This window comes from Lactuca serriola, chromosome 7, assembly GCF_051521515.1.
Source record: "Lactuca serriola cultivar US96UC23 chromosome 7, Lser_US96UC23_V15, whole genome shotgun sequence".
Classification (NCBI taxonomy): Eukaryota; Viridiplantae; Streptophyta; class Magnoliopsida; order Asterales; family Asteraceae; genus Lactuca; species Lactuca serriola.
Window position 1 is genome coordinate 30099691 of NC_136414.1, and position 23229 is coordinate 30122919.

General features: G+C 38.3%; 1 non-coding gene and 1 pseudogene across 1 annotated transcript; both read right to left on the reverse strand.

Moving 5' to 3' along the window:
• Nucleotides 1-6604: 6604 nt before the first annotated feature.
• Nucleotides 6605-9376, reverse strand: LOC145063833 (arginine biosynthesis bifunctional protein ArgJ, chloroplastic-like; annotated as a pseudogene).
• Nucleotides 9377-19659: 10283 nt separating this feature from the next.
• On the reverse strand, nt 19660-19766 carry LOC145065227 (small nucleolar RNA R71). The gene has a single exon (XR_013688372.1). It is a non-coding gene; the product is annotated as a small nucleolar RNA R71 (small nucleolar RNA).
• Between the last annotated feature and the right edge of the window lie 3463 nt (nt 19767-23229).

Sequence of the window (23229 nt, forward strand, 5' to 3'; positions counted from 1 at the left end):
GGTATTTCGGTAAAGTGTTAGTTCGGGCTTTTGTGGAAAACGGAATTTTGTTCGGAAGGTCTTAAGAAAGGTTTGAGTTGTTAGAAGGGTAGGGCTTCTTGTCAGCTTTCTGTGGATTTAAGGATCGTCAGAATCGGGTTTATAACGAAGAAGTTATGGCCTTCGGAAGTTTCGTGGTTTTCAGGCTTAGCCGAGTACACGGGGGGTACACAAAGTGTACACGGGGCGTACTAGAAAAGAAGGTAGTACACTGGGCGTACTGACTAAGAGGGTCGCGAATGTTCCCTGAAGTATGTTAGGCGTACCATATGTACGTTGGGCGTACTCCAGTCAAATCAGAACCCTATTTTAGGGTCTTGGACCCTATTTAAACTCCTTATCTCATAACCTAGCCCTAATATCTTCAGCCTCCACCCCTCTAAACCCTAGATATCGTCATATATTATCAATGGTGGCATTTTGAGGTTATGGAGTCCATTTTTGGGGTGTTTGATCCATTTTCAAGAAGAAGGAGTTTAATGCAAAGATGGGAATCAAGGAGGAGCTTTTGGATCTGACTTTTAGGACTCATTCTCAGCTTGATGAAGGTATAAAGCTTTAAACTTGAGCATTAATCTATTAGATCTACCATTTTTGGGTTTTGGTTCCTTTTTGGTCCCAAGGATGAAGCTTTATGGTTCAAATTCGATTCTTAGAGTTGGGGTTGCCACCCTTGATGCTATTTGAGTCCCTAAGACAGAAAGTTGCCATATTGAAGGTCTTAATGGGTTCATGCATGAGTTAGGGTCACATTTATGGAAGAAGAATGCCATTTCTGGAGTTTGAGTGTGTTTGGGGCATGCAAAGTCACTAAGTTAGTGACTTTATAGGTTTAGATGTTAAGTATAGCTCAGATCTGTGATTTGGACTGGTGGGATCGAGTATTAAGCACTTATTGGAAAGGTGGCTTAACAGAGGAGTACGTTGGGCGTACATGCAAGTACGTGCAGCGTACACTCCATTCAGGCAATACGATTAGCGTACAGAAGAGTACGCTCGTACTCATCTATTATGGGCTTGGTGTGTTTTGGGCCTCGGGTTGGGCCAAACAATGGAGTTTGGGTCTTTCGACTTTAGTGGGCCATCAGAAGTTAGATGTTTTGGGTCATTGATGGTTTTATGGACATTAGAGTGTTGGGCTTTTGTTTTGGGTTTGGGCCTTAGTTTTGGATCATACTGGGCCATGGGTAGAATGTTCATTTTATCCCATGCGTGGATTAAGGATTTTGGTATGGGACCCAATCGCTAACTGGCTATATTGTCTGGTAGTGACAACTCGGGAAGTTGGCGGGGCAGCAGCTAAGGAGTTCATGCGGGAAGCTTCTGCAATGCGAGTTGATTCTTCTCACCATACCAATGGGTCTAAGGCACCAAGGCCGGCCCATTTTATGATAGTTGGTATACTTTTTGTGTAGAGGTGTGCGACATATTTGTGTAGTGATACGTGGTAGAGATAGCTTTTACAGATAACGATAGAGGTAGTCTTTGGGGCTAATGGTAGAGATAGTCTCCATAACTTCCAGGGTTTATCTCTTTTATTGACAGTATTATTTTAGGGAGTCCACCCACAATACATGTAAATGGGTTTTTAGAGTACATCTGATGAACGTATTGTTCACAACACCTACAAGTTGCGATCCTGCTAGTGTTCCACTAGAATATATAGAATAGTCTGTGGTTGTATCTATACTATGCTAGACGACTGGGCTATCGCCTGAGTCAAGGCTTCTCATCGTTGAGGTCAAGGATTCTCATCATCTATATCATCTTTCATCTACCTATTTTTACCCATCATAATTATAGGTATAAAATACATATACATGCACTTCTTAAAGTGATGATTCCAAACTCGGGCAACGCTTTGCTTCTAACAATTCTATTTTCCTTCGACGAAACCTAGTATCATTATCGCTAGATTTTAGAGAGAGAGAGAGAGAGAGAGAGAGAGAGAGAGAGAGAGACAAGGGTTGAGGTGTGAAGAAAATGGGAGAAACTCGCATGCTATTTATAGGCTAGAAATTGGCTCAAATCGGTGAGTTCTGGGCCTCCAACTCGTCGTGTTGGTGTGCCACATGTCACCATCTGGTGGCAAGGCGTGCGGAGGAAGCAATGGTCAAGGTTGTGCCACGTGTCACTCGCTGATTATTCCAAAAACTAATTATCTTCTAAAATCCTTAACTTTTGCATACGAGCTCCCTTTTTGACGTTCTTTATATCCACACATAGGTATTGAGAAGATCTACAACTCTCATTTTGACTCCATCGGCTAATTCTCGACCGATAGTAAATTTAACAGTATGAGAAGATTACAATGTTTAACGACCGTGTAAAATTCATAAATTCTACATATGAACTCCATATTTTAATGTATTTTTATTGTTGAACTCCTATTAATTATATCTTCAATTCTCATTTAGGTCGTGCTGGCTAAAAATCGATAATATTCAAATTCTGGGTTGTGCACTGGTATGCTAAATCTTAGAAAAATAATAACTTCCTTATACGGAGTCAGATTTGGACATTCTTTTTATGCATGCTCTCAGTATAGCGTATACTACGACTTTAATTTAGATCGCTAAGGCTAAAAGGTATTTTATCGCAAACTCACTTTTTACGATTCCCGGTGTCGTGCTGGTTTTGACAAAAAACTTCGACATGTCATAACTTCTTCGTTATAACTCGGATTTCAGTGTTTTTTTATATGTACAAAACCCTTGTGATATATACTATAACTTAGTTAAGATTATTTATTCTAAATAATATTCTATCAAAATGTCATTTTTGACGCTTATTGTCTCTAAGATTATTTATTCTAAATAATATTCTATCAAAATGTCATTTTTGACGCTTATTGTCTCTAAACTGACTAGCCTGAATTTGTGGGTGTTACAATTATCTCCCCCTTAGGATAATTACGTCCCGAAATTATCAACAAAATCGGGCTTGTATAATAACTCCATACGTTGTCTCTTCTTCGTAGGTAATAACCATAAATTCTATGTTCCTTCGAATGAGTATCTAACTCTTTGACTTCTTAACTGCAGGCGGTGCTCAATCTTGCACCCGCTCTCTATCTCGTGTTGGATTTTCAATCGTAACCTTCGAGTTACAAAATCAATTCTTATTGGAGACTCCTTCTTCTTTGTAACATAATTAACATAACTTCTTTCATTCAATTACCATAATAGACCGATGGGTCATGTTCTAATGACCTCTCGTCGTATGATGCAACGCTTAGACTCGGGTCTTTTAGAGTCAAATTCCATAATGGAATATACCTTCCTTCATGCTCTAATATGATATAATCACATTCAAGCATGAAACACTTCTAGCTACAAGCTTCTTACTTTAACAACGATCACAATACTTCTATTGATCGCTTCGATTATCTTTCGTTTCATTCTTCTGGCTTAAGTCAAATGCTACATCAATCTTAGTTCTCTGAACGACGTGACATACTCGTCTTAGTCGGACTCTATTTGATATGACCAATAGGGTCAGAATAACAATCATCTTCTTAGTCATTAGCGAAATGATGGTAACGACATACATGAATAAAACGGAATCAATTACTTACGCCTAGGTAACCTTGTGACTTTCCCTGATCCAAGTGCGAGTCCTATGCTTCTGATAGTATAGGCCCCTACTACCTTTCACACCTACTCATACTCATCCCAAGTATTGTCTCTTAGTTCTCCAAGTTATTATCACAAAACAATTTTAACACATACAAATGTGTCCAAACAATCATATAATTTTCCTTATACTCTACTATGACTTCTTCCATTCGTATCTTCAATCATCAATTCTGCTTCAACTCGGTTGCTGATGGCAATGCCAGACGATGGGATGACATCGTGGATAATACCAAAAGTTCTTTCTTTCTGCTAATCAAAAGTGTACTTCTCCAGTACTAGACATATTATTTATTAGACGCATTCTAAATGCAAGATACTTCTCTTACGATATCTACCGATAGGTACCATTCACTATCGTAAGCCTTCTCCTTTCCTCAATTTACTCAATTCGCTACGAGTCTTAACCATGACATTGTATTCACGAAAGCATGTGTTTATTGTATCTCGACGAGAATATATAGAGAGAAGGTTTAGACGTTCAATCCTCCTTATTACTCCAAAATTTACATTCCAGTTCTAATACCGTAATTAAACGTTTAGAAACTTGAACACATAAAATTTCTAGATCCGGTCGGTCAGGTTGGGAAACCTGATGAGTACATAGGGTTTTCAACCCATAATAATAAAGTTATTATGTTTCATCTCAAACAATTAACCCAATTACCCATCCCCATTATCTTCTTTATTTCTTAAGGGTCTACCCTAAGAATCATCTATCATTCACTCATTCTTTCCTAAGGATTGTCCTAAGGAATAGGCATGAAGTCAATCGTTGCCAGGATTTATAAAATAGGCACTAACACTACTAGAAAAACATCCTTTTATGACGTGCAATGCGTGTCGTAAAACGCTCAGACGATGCGCAAATGCGTGTCAAGGAAGGCCCTGTCATAATGAGAGATGACACGCTTTTGCGTGTCGTCTATTTACGACGCGCATTTATGACACGCATTTAAGACGCGCATTTATGACACACAATGCGTATCAAGGAAGGCCCTGTCATAAAGGAAGACGACACACATTTGCATGTCGTAACCTTACGACGCGCGTGTTTATGACATGCAATGCGTATCAAGGAAGCCCCTGTCATAAAGTAAGACGACACACAATTTTGAGTGTCATAATTTTAAACGTTTCTAAAATTATATATTTTTGATAGATTTACTAATTTTCAAATTAAATAACACATTAAAAGTCTCATAATACAAAATAAAATACCATAAACAATAAAGATAATTCATTGCACTAATATTTCAAATACAAATGATCATTTCAATAGTAAGTAAATGTAACACATTGCTAATATTGCATAATATTTATTATAGAAAACAAAACATGTACAACATTAAAAGAAACTCATAACTAAATTCTCCTTTGACAATTTCCTTTCTAATAGAATAACCTGAATGCAGGAACTTTGAGAGGCTGCAGGGCATGGAAGGAGGTTGGTAGTGAACTTTAGGTAGTTATTAACAGCATAAAGGAGTGCTGGAACAAAAAGAAGCACATTGTTGCGAGCTGCCTGCAGAAAACCATGGCAGACATAAAGACATGAGCATGAGCTTTGTTGTTGCTTTTATAAAAAATGAACTTATTCTATAGGTTATAAGATATAGTATAAATTTTTAACTTTTAAGCATTTTATAGCTAGCATAAAGTAGAATTTGGAATCATTAAGAATATAATGAGTAATTTGTTGTTGGAAGAAGCCTAACCGTTGCATAATATTTTGACTCAAAAAGGAAAATGTGGCAAATTTACCTGTACAAAGCTAGAGACAGAAAGAAGTGGCTTCTCTCCAATCTTCTGATTTCTAGCCTGAAAATTAACAAACAATTTAGCAACTTGTATGGAATAAGGGAAAAAAGTACTACACTAAGTTCAGAACTTAAAAATAAATTAAGATAACATGCAAATAATGAAAGCAGAATACCTAATAACTAGGCCAACAAGTTAGCATCATATATATTCAGGTGTAAACAGATGAAAGATAAGTTTAGGTCACACAAAAGTTTTCCAAAACAATAGCAGAAGATAAATATAATAAAATTAAGAAATGAAGAACATACATGTATTAGAAGCATGACAAGTGCAAAGATAACTTTTGCAACTTCTATCAGAAAGTTAACACTGATGGGGCTATAATTGAATCTCCTATCAACCTTGGACATGTATACCAAAATCGGCTGTAAAAGATGATCAATTTAGTGAGGTATTGATCAATTATGTAACATGGAAACATAACACAACTAACTATACCTAAATATTATCCGGTCAACGATGCATGGAATTTAAAGAGTTGTTTATGTTATGTGAAAGATATGTACTATAAATAGATACACAAAACACGTTCTTTATCTTGTCTTCCGGGATAAAGAACATTTTGCCCTTATTTTGAGTTATCTATTATTCTTTTATTGTAATTACGTATTATATACCCTTGTTCAAAAATAAGGTTATTTTGATCATTTTTAAATATGACCTAAAATATTACTCTTGTTCAAAACATGTTATTTAAAGCAAGAATGAAATTAACCTAATTTATCATGTCACCGAGATAAAACTAGAGAGAAGAAATGATGAAAATACACTTGTGTGCATAACAAGAGCAGAATTAACCTAATTTATTTTGGGTGGAACGTGAACAGGGGGTGGACCAGGAAAAGGGTTAGCATGGGGATGTGATTTAAGTTATGATTATGTCAAAATTAATTATGCAACCTCTTTAGGCCCGGACAATCTTGATAAATGTTGGTCAAGCAAATGCAGCCACTGTAATTTTTTACTTAAGTTTTTTGTTACCCGTGATGTAAAATGACGTAATTGAACACAATGAGTTTTACACTTTACATACATTGGAAAGGGCATATGAGTAGTCTATTACATCTTGGTAACCTACATCCCCCTGTAAGGGCATATACGTCATTTTACATCACGGGTAACAAAAAGTTAAGTAAGAAATTACCGTGGCTGCATTTGCTTGACCAACATTTATCAAGACTGCCCGGGCCTAAAGAGGTTGCATAATTAATCTTGACATAATCATAACTTAAATCACATCCCCATGCTAACCCTGTTCCTGGTCCATCCCCTGTTCACGTTCCACCCAAAATAAACAAATAAATAACACAAGTTTCTTTTTGATTTAATGCAGAAAGAATGACTTAATAATAAAGTTACCTATGGATATTTGAATTTTGATAGTGCCATGAGCATCACCCGCCTCTTTCAGGTAATTACTAGCTGCTGCCCTGGAACACTCCCGCATTTTCAGTATTTCAATTATCATGTATCATGTATCATGTATGGTGTTACTGTTACCTATCAAATGGAAGTGGCTGGCCTCCTTCCATAAGTAGAATATCTCCAAGTGCTATTCTAAGGGCATTTGAGTCAAAAAAAAGTCCCCACATACCCTGTAGCACAGGCTATCCGCCCCCAATTTGGATCCCTACCATAAATTACCACCTGAAAAAACCAACCATAAAAAATCATCATTATATAATTGGAAACAGTTATTTCACCTTGAAATAACAACATATTAACCAGCATGCCTTGGTAAGTGAAGAAGATGCCACTGAACGTGCAATCTTTGCTGCTTCACTTTCACTCCCTGTACCACTTACTGCCACCTGCATAATTTCTCATTTACATAAATACCCCTCTGCCCTCCCCTCCCCCCCCCCCCCCCAAAAAAAAAACAGACCTCTATCAAACATGTTGCCCCTTCTCCATCCTATGCTATTGATTTGGCAAGCCCTTGCATTACCTTAACAAAAAAAAACACTTGTAAAATGCATTTAACAACAAAAGGGTAAATTGGTAATTTAAACATACCACATCAAGGCACATTTGTAGTTGGTTTCCTTCAGAACTGTGTAATGATGATATCCTGTTTGATCCAGATAAACCACTAGCCAAAGAAATAATGGTATCAGTGGTGCTAGTATCCCCATCTACCTGCAATATTTTAGTTATTAATACACACATGTCACTATTGATTAAACGACTAAAATACCCTTTAATGATGCTACTACTTATAGTAATTTGGTTGAAACTTTGATTCACATCAACCTGAACCATCTTTCGCTAGATGTCAGTATCTACACGAGCACCAGTCGTTATAACCTGAAAATTGACATTTTTTTTTGAATCAATTAAAATTTTTTTACAAAACATTTTGTGGTAATAAATTAATAATATAGCAATATTAGTACATACACCAAGAAGTGTTGCCATGTTTGGGTGGATCATTCCGGAACCTTTTGCCATTCCCCCGATTCTTATACCGCTTCCACCAACCTTAAAAAATAACTTTTTTTTAATAAAACGATAATAAATGAAATAAAAAAAAGTAAGCAAATAAATATAAATATGATACCTTAAACTCTACTGCTACACTCTTGCTCACAATATCAGTTGTTGTTATTGCTACATCAGCAGAAACTGCTCTGCAAACCAAAAGTAGAATAGATAATTAATTTAACATTTAAAGGAAAGGAATACAAGGAGTTACAAATTAAAACATTACCCCTTGAAACTTGATGAAAGCAAACTAATTAACTTAGGAAGTGAATTAAGAAGAGGCTCCTGCACATAATATGATAAGTCAAACAAGTGGTCAAGAAATTGACTATTAATGAACTTGCTGTGTTATTTACCTTCTTTATTCGTTGACCAATTACCTCAGTTGATTCTATCAAGATTTCATATGGGCTTACTTGAAGTAATTGTAGAATTGTGAATTATCAGTATTATTTTCATTGTGTAAATAGAAATAAATGAACACAATGAGGTTTACACTTTACATACATTGGAAAGGACATATGAGCAGTCTATAACATCTTGGTAACCTGCATCCCCCCTGTAAGGGCATATACGTCATTTTACATCACGGGTAACAAAAAGATAAGTGAAAAATTACTGTGGCTGCATTTGCTTGACTCAGGGACCAACATGTAACTTACTGTAATATTTATAAATATTTCTTTCATTCACAATAAAATGATAAATTTACCTGAGGAAATACATAGTCATGATGTGCATCGTGTATAGATGGCACAAGAATCACACGTGCAGCAGAGCCCATATATTCCACATAATCTTGAAGTTGAGGAACAATTCATACATAAAAAATGAAGGGAAAAAGTGGAAATAAAAGTGTTACAGGTAAAAAAAAATGGAGCAATTTAGACGATTATACCCTCCTAAGGATTTCAAGACGGAATAAATCATCATAAGTCCTGTAAGCGCTAACCACCAATAACAATACCTACATCCGAATAGGCAGGCCCGTATAGATGCCCTATCTCATGTACAGATCATCTGGTGCATCTATCTCCTCTAACCATGCATATTCATCTTCTTTTCCATCAATCAACTCATCTCCACTTCCTGTCATTCCAATATAGAATACAACAACCTTTACAAATTCACAAAATCAAGTAACAGATTATGCTCAACTTACCAAAACTGGAGTAGGGGTAATCTCGGTAATAAGTACATTTTCTTCCTGAATATTCTTCATACGGAGGTGTGAGAATGTCAAGTACATCACAAGAGGTTGTGGCAGTGAAGCAATGGAGGTTCCCTCCTGTTTCTGGATACAAAACTGAAGTGCAACATGGTGCTGGCAGGACTTTGTCCACAGACAACTTCGCTAACCTAACTATTACATGAATTCCATCAACACTTTGCATTTTTGCACTTAAATTAAATGTTTTAAATATAGGTACAGAGATGATTTTTTTTGTAGAGTTAATTATGTTTCTAATCATTATGAAAGAACTAGAATCAGACCTGGAGCTCAAGCAATTCCCTTTGAATCCTTGGTGAGTGGTGGTTCAACTCTGTTATGTAGTAAGTAAGACATGGATTAAATTATAAATTCTTGATTAGTTAATCTCTCAAATTTCAGTTAATCTCTCAAATCCTTGATGAATCCACTGCCTGGCGGAGTGTGATTTGAGGCGACGATGTGATTGTCTTTCAACGGACGTTTCGACGTCCGATTGACACGGGTGAGCTTCGAGATCGACTTCTGGAGATATTTTCAGGCAAAGAACCGATGAAGTATAGACAAGAAAAGGTTACTTACGTTTACTGAGATGTGGTTGAAAGCCCTAGTTATTTTCGTCGAATTTGTGAAGACATGACCTGAGATGGAAGGATATGGAAATAGTGAAGAGAGAGAGAGAAGAAGGCAAGTGAGGAAGGAAGGAAGGGGCGTTGATAACTAGGGTAAGGCGGCAGTCGGGACGGGTAAGGAAGGAGCATCGATAAGATAATTAGGGCAAGAGGGAAACAAGCATCGAAATCGAGAATGCCGTCTCCGAAATTGACCGGAAAGCGCCTCCATTCGTCATCACCGGCAGATCCATCCCAGTCTCCCTTCTTTCCGTCACTTCTCACAATAGAGAAAAAAGAGGGGAGAGTCGAATGTGAAGATGCAAAAAAAAGAGTAGAAAAGAAAGGCGGCTTTTCAAAATTTTAGGGTTTTGTTTTCCCCAGTTATCTTCTCAAGGCGCGTTTCACTAAAATTATAAAGCGACACCGACAGAGGACGCGCGTTTAACATAAAGCGCCCTCCGTGTTTTTAATTTTTTTTATTGAGACACTAATTTAAGGGCTGACATTATTTTTAAGGGCGCACAAAAAATGCGTATCGTAAATCAGCGAGTGTCATTGTTTGCGCGTCATTAAATGGTATTTTTCTTGTAGTGTAAGTCCATAGTTGCCTAGAATATTTTTTAGGCACTAAGTCCATAGCTGCCAGGGTTTATCTCTTTTATTGAAAGTATTATTTTAGAAGTCCACCCACAATACATGTAAATGGGTTTTTAGAGTAAATCTATTGAACATATCGTTCACAACCGCTACAGGTTGCGATCCTGCTAGTTTTCCTCTGGACTATCTAGAATAATCTGTGGTTGTATCTATACTCTGCTAGATGATTGGGCAATCGATTGGGTCAAGGCTTCTCCTCGTTAAGGTCAAGGCTTCTCATCATCTTTCACCTCTCATCATCTATATCATCTTTCACCTCTCATCATCTATATCATTTTTCATCTACCCATCTTTACCCATCATAATTATAGGCATAAAATATGTATACAATTTAAATCAAATAAAACATGTATATTATGTTCATCCAACATAGATATCTAGAACACATATGATATACACACAAAGTGTAACATCCCGACTCCCAGGTAAAATATTTATATATTTATTTATGATTTGTTTGAGCAACTCGATGAGTTGGATGCCCCAACTCGTCGAGTAGAGGTGGATTGACCACGTGGGTTTTATGACCAACTCGACGAGTCAGAGAGACCAACTCGGCATGTTGGTGATGTGTGAGGAAACCCTAAATCTATGGGGTTGGGTCCTATTTAAAGGACCTTAAGCGTTCACTTCCACCTCACCAGCCACCTTACTCCCATGTGTGAAACCCTAATCGTTTATAGTGAGCTAAGAGAGAAAGAGAGTTATTCTTTGGGCATTTTAGTGCACCTTTTGAAGAGAAGAGGAGAGTATCAAGGCAAGGAATGACAAGAAGCTGTTGGATTTGGTGTTATTTCATCTATAGCTTCTGTTGAAGGTAAAAAATCTTCACCTTTCTCCTTGTTATGATTAGATCTCGTTTTCATTTTAAGGCTTATTCCATATTTCCTTCAGGATATAAGTGTGTTGAGCTTATCAAGTGATTGAGACTTCAGATCTGGACCTTTTGAGGTCCTTAGAGTCCAAAGGTCCCAACTTTATCGAGCTAATAGAAGAGCTTTCATGATTAAGACCCTTAATGGAAGTTGTTTTGGCATTTCAAGCCCTAGGTGCCATGAATGGACGAAAAGCTTGCAACTTTACGAGGTATATCAGCCTTAGGAGGCTACATCTAGAGTTTGGGGTTGTAAATCTGCCTTAAAACGTCTGAATGCGAAAAGGGTCTGGAGGGACTCAGCGAGTCGATGAGCTGAATCGACGAGTCGGTTAGGGTTTTCCCCGACGAGTATGGACATGAGTAACTCGGCGAGTTGATGAGACAACTCGATGAGTTTAGATGGGTTTTCGCGACTTTTCTGAAGGAACAAGGGGACTCAACGATTCACATAGATGCACTCAACGAGTCGAGTCAACATGGAATGTTGACTCGAGTGTTGAATTCAGTTGGCTTTAAGGGTTGGTCATGACAGGGATTATGGAGACCATGGAGGGGTAGAATGATCTTTTACCCATTCCAAGAGTTAGAGATAGAGAATAGCCTCTGGTTTATTTAGTGTTGTGTAACATCCATAAAATTTGCGCCAAATTTAAACTTTTTCAATCATAAATAAAAACCAAATAGTATTGTTTACAAAATGTTTTCAAATCATTTTCCATCAGAGTGTCCCAAAAATCAAAGCATTAGGATGAGGAGCGGTACGGTCACGCCTTCGCCTTTCCATGATCTCCTGAAGTACCTGAAACAATAAACTGAAAACTGTAAGCCCGAGGGCTTAGTGAGCTACCCCCAAAATACCAATACCACACTAAGAATACCATAACAGTAATAATCAATCAATCAACATGCATACTAGGTCATCAGCCTGACTGGACCACCCTACCGGGCCTACAGTATGTCTGAATCTATCCCGAGCCTTCGGCATGAGTGGTCTGCCACGTGGGCCTACAGTCTCCCCGGACCGTTTATAGGGTATATTGGCCTTCAGCACAAAGCAGGACCGCCTCAACCCAGCCACAAGCAAATAACCATGTGCGCATACTATCATATACATGCATATACAAATATCAAAGATATATGTCTCACTGATCATCAATCATAGAATTCTCCTGTAACTAGAGTACCGACCTAGCAGGTCACTAACATACCAATCCTTACGGATCATAAGAGCATAACATACTGTCTACCCCGATTCCGATCTAACATATCATAACCACATGTAGCATACCAGAAAAATTACAACTAAATGTCCGGTCTTGGTGCCGTAGACCCTATCGATATAGTGAGGATAACTCACCTCGCAGATGTCGACACGAAAGGTAAACTCCAACTCTCGGATCACTTGACACAGGCTCCACCACCTATTGTCATAGTAGAACATATTGATAACTCCTTAACCTTATAAGGTTCCCCATAACCCACCAGTCAACCCCTGGTCAAAGTCGAAGTCCTTAGTCAAGGTCAACAGTCCATGTTGACCTTAACTCGCCGAGTACCCTTGGCTACTCTTCGTGTTCCCTAAATTACATTCCAACTCGTCGAGTCATCGGAGTGACTCGTTGAGTTCCTTTGATTCTCGATCAAACTTAAGGTCACCCATCGAGTTCCTTCCTTGCAACTTGACAGATATACACTCATACATATCCCAGAGGAAACTCATCCGACTCACCGAGTTGCTCTTCAACTCGTCGAGTCTTATGGCGATCTTCATCGACTCGGCGAGTTGTTCATCCAACTCGTCGTGTTCACGACCATCTTCATGTGACTCACTGAGTCACTTTGCGACTCGCCGAGTCCATTTAGTCCTTTTCCTCCATACAGACATATTTTGAGCCATGCAACGGCTCCAACTCATAGATCCAAGCTTCTAGGGCATGCTTGTCACGTAAAGTTGCAAACTTTACGTGCGTTCATGACCATAAAGGCTCTAAATGTCTATTCTAAGTTCTTAATGGAGCTTCATGCTCAAGAGGGACCTTAATCACAACCAAGACTGTGACTTTATGCTTCTAGAATCCAAGGAGGGTCTAGATCTGAAGTTACAACTTCAGATCTAGCCCATAGCTCATCATACCAACTTGAAAATCCATAAAAATCCCTAGAAACTTAACAAAAGGGAAAAAGGGAAGTAAGAATGGCACTTTGATACCTCCAAAGGATGCTAGCTGAGGTAAATCCTGCTTCCCACTCCTTCCTTGCTTCAATTTCCTTTGCACTCTTAGCTTTCTTCCTCCAAGATCCTCCTTTCCAAGCTTCAAACATCACACCAAGGCACACACACGAATTAGGGTTTTAAGGGGCTCTCAAAGACTGTAAAGGGGCCAAAAGAGGATAAGGCTCCTTTAAATAGAGGTGCAAACCCCGGGATTTAGGGTTTCCACTGCTAGCTCCTACTCGTCGAGTCTAGCATGGACTCATCGAGTAGGTCACTTAACACGCGATCCCACCCCGCTGCTACTCGACGAGTAGGTCAACCAACTCACCGAGTAGAGCTTAAACCAAAAAAATCTTATTTAAGGAATACCTGAGAATCGGGGCGTTACATGTTGTGATTGGAGTGTTAATTAGAGATAGTTATCATATGTGTTAGGCGGAGGCTAGATCGGCGATTCGTGTATGAGGTTTATTTTCTTGCTTACGAGGTGAGTCTTCTCACTATACTTACCTTGAGTGGTAATTTCATGTGACCGGAGGGTCTTGTGTGCTTATATTGAGTATTATGATATCATGTATTATATATTTGTGATTTATGTTATGTATTATGTTGAGCTTTACTGAGTTAGGATCGGAGGGTTCACCCAATTTGTGGGACCGGTGGGTTCCACTGAGACACATCGACCAGAGGGTCTTATTTGAGATATAGCCATGAGAGGCTAATAAATTATGTGTGGTATTTTGGGAAACTCACTAAGCTTTGTGCTTAGAGTGTTATGTGTTATGTGTTTCAGGTAATTCTCAGGATCACGGGAAAGCACCGGGTTGATTTTACATAGGAGGCGGAATTATGTTTTGAGGATCCTGGATTGTGTATAATTTATGAACATGTGTTTTTGATAAATTGTCATTTTTGAGATTTGGGAACTATGTTTATGAGAATCCCGTGATTTTTAAAAATGAAAATTTTGTTTGAAAATTTACAGTGTTACATAAAGCACATAACTTATATTAAACACTCCATATCTATGTGTAAGTTGAAAGTAACTATGAACTCACTTGTTAAAGTGAAGATTCCAAACTCGGGCAACGCTTCGTTTCTAACAATTCTATTTTCCTTCGACGAAACCTAGTATCACTACCGCTAGATTTTTGTTTAATATTTATCATGACTATTTATGAGCGATATTGTTTTATAAGTGTATAAATATTACTTTTCAAACACTATGTACAGACAGGGGCCAGACATGAAACACTGGAAGGCACGACCATTTTGGCATTATAACACTTCTGAAATCCAACAACCCTATGCGGCCCTTTAAACCAGATTCCCCGTACCACGAGTATTTAAAAGATAATATAATAACCTGAATATTATATTTTATAATATATATATATATATATATATATATATATATATATATATATATATATATATATATATATATATATATAACAATATTCAACTTAAACATAAGTATTGACAAGATCTACAACTCTCATTTTCACTCCATTGACTAATTCTCGACCGATTTAAAATTTAACAGTATGAGAAGATTACATTGTTTAACGACCGTGTAAAATTCATAACTTCTACGTACGGACTCCGTTTTTGACTCTATTTTTTTCGTTGAACTCCTATTAATGAGATCTTCAATTCTCATTTAGGTCGTGTTGGCTAAAAATCGATTGATCTAAAATTTGAATTATAGGTTGTCCAATGCTATGCTAAATCTTAGAAAAATCATAACTTCGTCATACGAAGTTAGATTTGGACGTTCTTTTTATGCACACTCTCGGTTTAATGTATACTATGACTTCCGTTTAGATCTCTAAGGCTAAAAAGTATTTTATCGCAAACTCAGTTTTTACGATTCCTGATATCGTGCCGGTTTAGCCGAAAAATTTCGACAGGTCATAACTTCTTCCTTATAACTTGGATTTCAACGTTCTTTATATGTACAAAACCCTTTTGACATATAATATGACTAAGTTAAGATTATTTATTCTAAATAATATTCTACCAAAAAGTCATTTTTAACGCTTATTATCTCTAAATTAACTAGCCCGAATCTGCGGGTGTTACAGATGTACTTGTTGGTAGTGGTGTTAGTGGTGACACAGGTGATGGGGGTTTTGGTTGTGGGGATGGTTGTGGAGTTGGTGGTTGAGACGTTGCAGGAAGAGGCCTAGGTGCTGATGGTGCTAGACCTAGCGATGCTTAGTAGATTAAAGTATGATGTCCTATTGTGTTACAGGAAAGAAATTTTTGTTTGTTGTTTCTTTTAAATGGTAGCCTTGTGTGGCTTATGTTTGTTAATGGTGTTTTAGCTCGCTTTTAGGACAACTCTTTAATTGTTCCCTCTTTGTGTGGGGATGACATGTTATTTTCCTTGTTATGTTATATATTTGTCCTAACTCTTCCTATTTGCTTGGCTTTGACATCCATTGTTGTTTTTGACACCGAGGTGTCCCTACTCTTGGGAATATGGCCTTGTTAGCTTTGTTTATAGGGGCTTATAGGGTGGTTGGGAGATTTTGAGGTTGAGATTGGAATCTTGAAGCCTTTGAGTTTGGGGCTTGTTGGCCTGTGCATGGAAGTTGGGCTTAGATACCAATCAAATTCAAAAATGATCTTAATTTCTCGAAGCCTTTGTGTGTGCAGCCTGTTGGCCTGCATGTGGAAGGAGGGCTTAGATGCCAAGCAAATTCAAGGTTGATATTAATTTCTCGAAGCCTTTTTGTTTATGGCGTACTGGCCTACAAGTGGAAGCTGGGCTTAGACACCAAGCAACTTAATGACTAAGGTTATGAGCCTTTCGAGCCTTTCTTTCATTCTTTCCCCCTTTTGTTTGTTTGTGTGGGAGGTAGGATCATGCCCTTTTGTGCAATTATTGGACCAATATGAAAAGTAATGCATTTGAATTTAAACATAAGTTTAGATGATCAACCCATCTGATAAATAAGAAAATAAGCACAAACATTTTTCATACAATCATCCCTTCTGCATAGGGGTTACATAGCATCCTAACCGTGACTGTGCATGTTATTACACTTGATTCCTATTGCTTTCGCTAAACTTCACTCTACAAGAATAATCGTTTGAGGTTCCTTGCATTCCATGTTCTATATATAGGCCTTCCTTTTGGGGTCTCTAGTATGTATGATCCATTTTTGTGGGCTTCAAAAACCTTGTACGGTCCTTGGTTTTACGGAGGTAAGGCGTGGTTCACCTCATTTTTTCTTAGCAGAAAATCTCAGACCTTGAAGGCCTTCTCCTTTACCCGTTGTTGTACTAGTTTTCCAGTTCTTGTACGCCGCCTAGCAGATGTTGGATTGCTCGTGTAGTCCCTAGTCGATTTTTGATTTCGTTGATCGGTGTCATTTTGGAAACCTCCGTATAGCCATTGGTTTGGCGTTGTACTACTGATGTGAATCTTTGTTCTATATGTTTCTCGATGCACCAACTTTTGAATGGGTTTTCAACACAGTGTAATCGATTGTCACTTATGAAGACTCTAGGTGTTCCGAATCTTGTCAAGATGTTTTTCCATAAGAAATTGATGATCTGCCTCCCCGAGATGAACACAAGAGGCTCCACTTTGATCCATATAGTGAAGTAGTCAACTGCCACCACCATAAATTTTAGCTTTCCCATGGCATCTGGGAATGGTCTAACAATATCTATTCCCTATTTGTAGAAAGGTCATGGGCTTGTGATGCACGTTAGTGGTGCCTGATATGTGCATAATTAGTTCATATTAAGTATACATTTTTACTCATTTATTAGCTAAATTATTGCATACTATGGACAAAAGGTACTTAAAAGTGTTAAATTATGTTTTTCAGTCCAAAGATGAAGCTCGGAAGCGAAAGGAAGCGGGAGAAACTGTTAGAAGATCGAGAATGGAATAAAGAAGAAAAAAACATTAAAAATGGCACCTACTCGGCGAGTCAGATCGACTAATCGACGAGTCCAATCGAAGGATCGAGAAGATAATGACTCGGGATCCCAGAGAGTTATCACAATACGGGGAATGTGAGAGGGACTCCACGAGTCACCGCATGACTCGATGAGTCGGTTCGTATATTTATAGATAATTCCACAGATCGATAGAAGAGAGTTCTGGGACGATTCAGAAGTACTTTGCTACGATTGAGAAGCCAGAGAAACCCTAGAAGACGACGAAAGGAGCTAGAATTCAATTCCGGAGAGTAATTGAGGCAAAATTTCATCATTCCATTTATTCTTTTGTTTTATCATTATGATTAAGCAATTTGACTTTGTTTGTTTGCTGTTACTTACTTCAATTATGAGCTAAAACCTTTAGACTTCTGTTTGGGGATACAAAGTTGACAATATGGTTTGATTGATTGGTAGGATTAATTCCAAGTTGGTGAATTTTTGTTATTTTAGCTTGCTAAAGAAGCTTGTGTGTGAATAATAATTAATTTTCTGTTAATAGGAAGATAATTGATTAGCATGAACATCTATTGATTATTGACCTCGTATGCTATGTGATCACTATGCTATATGTCTAGGATTAATGAATATGAAACTAGAATTAATAAGAAAATTGAGTAAATTCATGTGCAAGCTTGTAAGATGACCATCAAACAAGGAGTTAATTAAAAGAATAAATTAGTTAACTATTGCAAGTCTAACTTAACCCGAATAATTAATCTAGTGAATATAATTAAATTAGACAATTGGCCATTGTTTAAGTTAGTTTATTTGCTAAGGATTAGGGTAGTGAACACGAATCTAATCACTTGAATCGGTAACCAACGAAAGAATTAATCCATTGCACCGTTACCTTGAAATCAACCATAGAGTTAACCAAGTTGAACAAAACAGAAGTTCCTTTCCAATTATTGAATCTAGTTAAGTCGTTATTTTCTAGTCTTAAATTAGTAATAGTTAGTAAGTTTCTAGTCTTGTAAAACTAGAGAAAACCCCTACTTCTTAATTAACTTAGATAAAATTAGTTTTTAATTTAATTTGCCGTTCCCTGTGATCGATACCCTGCTTATTTAGCTATACCGCAATTGATAGGTTCACTGCCTTTTGTGTGTTATTTGATAATTAAAAGTAGGTTTAAAACTAAGTGAGTCTACACACATCAAGTTTTTTGGCGCCGTTGCCGGGGAACGGTTCTAAAATTAATATTAAATTCTAGTTTAATCGATCCTTTGTGTGGGATTTATCTTACACAAAGTTATTTACAAAGCAAATTAGTAAGTAGATTTAGTTTTATTAAAATTTCGTTTTTAGAATAACTAGAATTTTTTTTTCAGTTTTTGCCTTGAACTCGCCGAGTGCATTCGAGCAGACTCGGCGAGTCCAACGTTGTTTCAGCCTTATTTTATTATTTCATTTTTATTCTTTTTACGCATTTTGTTTCTTTTGTTTTGTTTGATTACAGTTGTTTCATGACCCGAGGATCTGATACACCTCTGGTCCCTCCTTTGGAAGACCCGGAATCCGCACTAAGAAAAAGCAAAGGAAAAGCCGTTGGAGAAACCACATCTTCAAAGAACTCACCACTCAAAAACTTAAAATCCGTTTTCAGCAAGAAGAAGAGCAGCAAATCAGGAGCATCCAGTGCCTCGTTGACAATTGAAGAACCAATTCAAGAAGATACCGAGTACGAGACCGAGGAAGAAGAAGAGCATACTTACGAGCACGAAACCGATTCCGAAGAAGAGTTAGCTATCACAATGGCTAACATTGATGAAGTCCCCATGGGGGAATGGAAAAAAAGGATACGTGATGACACCAGGCCGGGGCTTGTGCAACCCGCAATTCCCGCAACCGCTACATTCGAACTAAAAGGCCATATTCTCGCCCAACTCAAGGAGATTCCTTTTTACGGGAAGGATCACGAAGACGCTTACAAGCACTTGGACGAAGTGAATGATGTGGCCGATTACTTCAACGTCCCGAATGTTCCACGCGAGACCCAGCTTCTTCGCATGCTTCCTGTCACATTTAAAGGAGCTGCAAAAGATTGGTTAAAGTCACTTCCTCCCGGATCGGTCACCACATGGGCCAAGATGAAAGAAGAATGCATAGACCATTTCTGCCCGCCCTCCAAGATAGCCAAGCTAAAGAAAGCCATTGCCAACTTCGAGCAACAACCCGGAGAATCTCTTTATGAAGCTTGGGAAAGATACAAGAGCCTACTTAGAAATTGCCCACACCATGACCTTAATAGCCAACAAGAGGTCTCCATTTTCTATGATGGAGTCAATGTCACCACAAGGCAATTGCTTGATTCTCAAGGCCCGCTCACAAAGAAGGCGCCCCCGTTAATTAAAGAATTAATTGAAGAATTCTCTAAGCACTCTAGAGAATACCATAATCCGAGAAACGAAGTAAGTCGTGGGGTAGTGAACGCGGCAAATGATAGCATGGCGGCGGTGATAGCTAAGCTTGATAGTCTAGATCGAAGAATGACAAAAATAGATCAAGCAATCCATGCTATTAGGGTAGGATGCGAAAATTGTAGAGGGCCCCATCTCACAAAGGATTGTGCTTTAGATGAGAATGGAAATAAGAAAGCTCACGTCTTTTATTCAAGTGGTGATCGATATGATGAAAATTGGCGGAAACCTAAGAAGGATTGGCTACCATACGAGGAGTATAAGAAGGCAAAGGAGGAGAAATACAAGCAGAAGGAGAGGGTACTATACCAAAAGGAAGAACCGGTAGAAAAGAAAGCCGATTTAGAAGAGTTATTCACTAGATTCATAGCCACGTCCGAAAAAAGAGACAGTGATCACGATGTTGCCATACACGAGACCAGAAACATGCTTAGGAATCAGCAAGCATCAATTCTTAACATTGAGAAACAGCTGGGGCAGCTTGCGCATCAAGTGAATGATAGAAGACCGGGTCAACTTCCAAGTAACACCGAACCCAATCCAAGAATGGAGAATGTAAGTGTAATAACCTCCAGCAGTGAAGAAACATTCACAGAAGCACTGAAAATCTCCAAGAAGAAGGCAGGAAAGGAAGAAGAATCGGATCCAGCAAAACCCGATCCGACTCGCCGAGTCACTCCAATGGACTCGACGAGTCCATACGTAAATAATAAAACTGCCAGTACTTTGAAGCCTTATAATCCACCTCTGCCATACCCAATCAAAGCCATGCCTGTAGAAAAAGTAGAAGCATACAGAACCTTCATGACACATGTTAAAGCTTTACAAGTTAATGTGCCATTTGTGGAAACAATGCTCCAAACACCCAAGTACTTCAACTTGCTTAAGGGCCTTTTCGCTGCTAGGAAAGATTTGGCTGAAGTCGCGGAAATATTGATGAGTAAGCTACCTGAAAAGAAGGGTGATCCGGGAAATATTGTGATCCCGTGCCAATTTGGTAATGAAGTTTCCATCCGAGCATTAGCTGATTCGGGGGCAAGCATCAATTTGATGCCTTTGTCATTCTTTAAGAAGTTGAATTTACCAGAACCAAGGCCGGTGAATATGAAGATCCATTTGGCGGACAAGATGATAATTCATCCACAAGGCGTTTGTGAGGACCTCCTAATAAAAGTGGACAAGTTAATTTTCTCAGTAGACTTCGTGGTAGTTGATATGAAAGAAGACCCCGAAATTCCAATTATTTTGGGGAGATCATTCTTAAACACCGCGTGTGCTCTAATTGATATATGCGAGTCTACATTGACATTGAGAGTGAGTGATGAGTCAGTGATGTTTAAAGCTATTCCAAAAGCCAAGCAAGAAGAAGAAAAGAGAGAAGAAATCTCATTTATCCAATTGGATGATGAGATATTACAAAAAGAGCTTGAAATTTTGCTAAAAGAAGATCCAAGCAAGTTTTTGCTACACTCTGAAGAAGGTGGAGATGCTAGCAAAGACTTGGAGGAGTTAGAAAAGCTACTGGAAGGAGCCAACTCAGAAAACACTCCAGAATTGATGGAACCCGATCAGACTCGCCGAGTCACCTTGATGGACTCGACGAGTCCAGTTGAATTTGATAAAAACTTGGCCAATGTTGATCTGTTTGTTGATAGTTCTTCACATACCCTGGATTTAGTTACTATTTATGATTCTTTGGAAGAACAAACAGCAGAAGAAGGAAAAGGAATGGAAGTCCAAGATGCCGAGGTGGCATGCCTTGATACAATTCCATTTGGAGAAGGGTTGAACACAGAAAAGGATGAAGACATAAAGGGAAGAAGGGTGGAAGCTGATCGACCATTCACTACTAAACCTAAAGCACGAACCATTACAAAATATGAAGTGATTAAATTTAAAGAGAAGGGGGTACAAGAGAAGGTAAAGAAGAATGGGTTAAAAAAGAAAAAGAGAAAAAGGGAAGCCCAAGCAGCTGAGGAGGATGCTGTGAAAAAGAAAAGAGATGAATTGAAAAGGGCTTACAAGAAAAAGATTCACGCTTACAAGACCAAGTATAAACCACAAAAAGTTAGGCGTGCATTCCCGATACTTGAAGATGATGAAACGTAGATGGGAATGAGTCTAGCTAATGACTCCTTAAAAAGAAGCGCTTGGCGGGAGGCAACCCGTTATATAGAGTTTGCTTTCTTTTACTTTTTAGTTCTTTTTAGTTTTTTTTTTCGTTTTTTTTATTTTAATCTTCCAAATCATCGGACATGTCTGATTGAGAGTGTGCATAGTTTAAGTGTGGGGTGAAATGATTTTAAATAAATAACAAAATTTTGAAATTATGATTTTCTGCAAGAGACTCACCGAGTTAGACCACGACTCGACGAGTCCGTTATGGATTTCAGAAAAAGTTTAAGTTCGCGACCAGACTCGCCGAGTCTGACCGTGACTCGACGAGTCGGTATTATTTACAGAAAAAAAATAATTTCGAAATTATTTTTACAACCGGTAACTAGGGTTTTAACCCTAAGAATCAGTTTTCACATGTATACTCGCCGGGTGCCCCTCTCTAACTTCCTCTCAAGCATTCATATTTTTTTCTTAAAGTTTTCTTCAAATCTCTCAAGTTCAAACTCAAAAGGTAACAAATTTCTTCTTGATTTCTGTTAAAGACGTGATTATAAGGCCATCTATGGTAGCAATTGCATGAAAAACCCGTTTTTGAAAAGGAGTAAATTTTTAGGGTTTTGATTTTTCACGATTTTTTGTTGTTTTGAACGTTTATTTTGGCCTTAATACCTTAATAGTAAGTGCATAGACAAAACCCTTGACAAAATTTCCAGGTTTCATGGTCTAATTTTCATCGACCCGTTGACTGACTCGTGCAGTTCGCGCGACTCGCCGAGTCGTACCTGGACTCGACGAGTCGAGTCGGGGAACATATGCGAGATGTTTTTAATGATATTCTGTGTTTTCTGGGTTTTGTGTATTTGTTTTGCAGAAATCATGTTCAGAAGGGGGCAAAGTTCCAGTGGCCACCAAGGGGATTTTCCGTGGCTAAACTTCCCACAAATCGAGTCCGCTTCGACATTGCGGAAATGGAAGAAGAAGCTGGCTGATATCAAGAAGAAAGAGGTCTATGTGCCCAACCGGATAGATTGGGATTGGCTGCAGAATGTTCGTTATGAGGAGGAGTTAGCTCCTTATCTTGTGAAGGAGTTTTATCATGAAGGCGAAACAATGGTTTGTGACGGGTGGAGTCGGGTCTTCCGTATTCAAAAGCCGGTTTATTTGGAGCTT